This window comes from Wasmannia auropunctata, unplaced genomic scaffold, assembly GCF_000956235.1.
Source record: "Wasmannia auropunctata unplaced genomic scaffold, wasmannia.A_1.0 LD336076.1, whole genome shotgun sequence".
Taxonomy (NCBI): domain Eukaryota; kingdom Metazoa; phylum Arthropoda; class Insecta; order Hymenoptera; family Formicidae; genus Wasmannia; species Wasmannia auropunctata.
In genome coordinates, this window is record NW_012026814.1 from 5,869,520 (window position 1) to 5,870,381 (window position 862).

An 862-nucleotide genomic window follows, 5' to 3' on the forward strand; every position below is an offset into this window, starting at 1 on the left:
TATTACTTGTGAGGCACTTTTCTCAATGTCGGTCCTGGATTTAACATGGTGGATGCTCACGTGATCCGGAAAAGGAGATTAAAGGTGCCGACACGAAGTGGACCTACTGGTTATACTGTGCATGAACCACGTCCACATTCTCATGCTATGATTCGATCGACAATGTTATAATATAGACGTGGTACGTATAAGTTCCTTTTTTGAAAATGTGGATGTGGGGCGCTAGTGTGTAGATCGCCGATCCCACCCAAAAGCCGGCGTGACCGGTCTGAGCTCTCACGCTTCTCTCTGCTATACCACCGACAGGATACTATTAAAGACCGACAGACCGACAGTGTCGGTCCGACATCCTTACGGGAGTTAGCGTGGCATGTTTAGTAATTGCTAAAATTTAAGCAATTATAGTTAATAATATAACATTAATTTTATGATTTATTAATAGATCAATGTTTTTTAGACATGTACATTGTAATTTATATGTATATTATATCTTGCTATAATATTATATAGTTATAATTTTATTTAAAACTGCACTTTTATAGTTACCATCCGCGTTTGATTATCCAAAGAGATGGTAAAACAGTTGGAAAAAAAATGTAATTTTGCGGCAATATATGATATTATACCCTGCCGAAAATGTTTGATTAAAACCGATTATAAGAAAAGTTATCCAAATCGATCGGGATTTTGAACAGCCATGTTGAGTGGCATAATTTTAGCCGCAGTTGTTGAAGAGTGCGAATGTTTGATATAGCCTGATGTTGTGTGTGCGTCACACGCAGAGAAAGGATTGGCCAACGCAGCTAAAATATAGCCGTGGCAGCTAATGTGTGTTTTTAAAATATAGGGACTAACTAATATT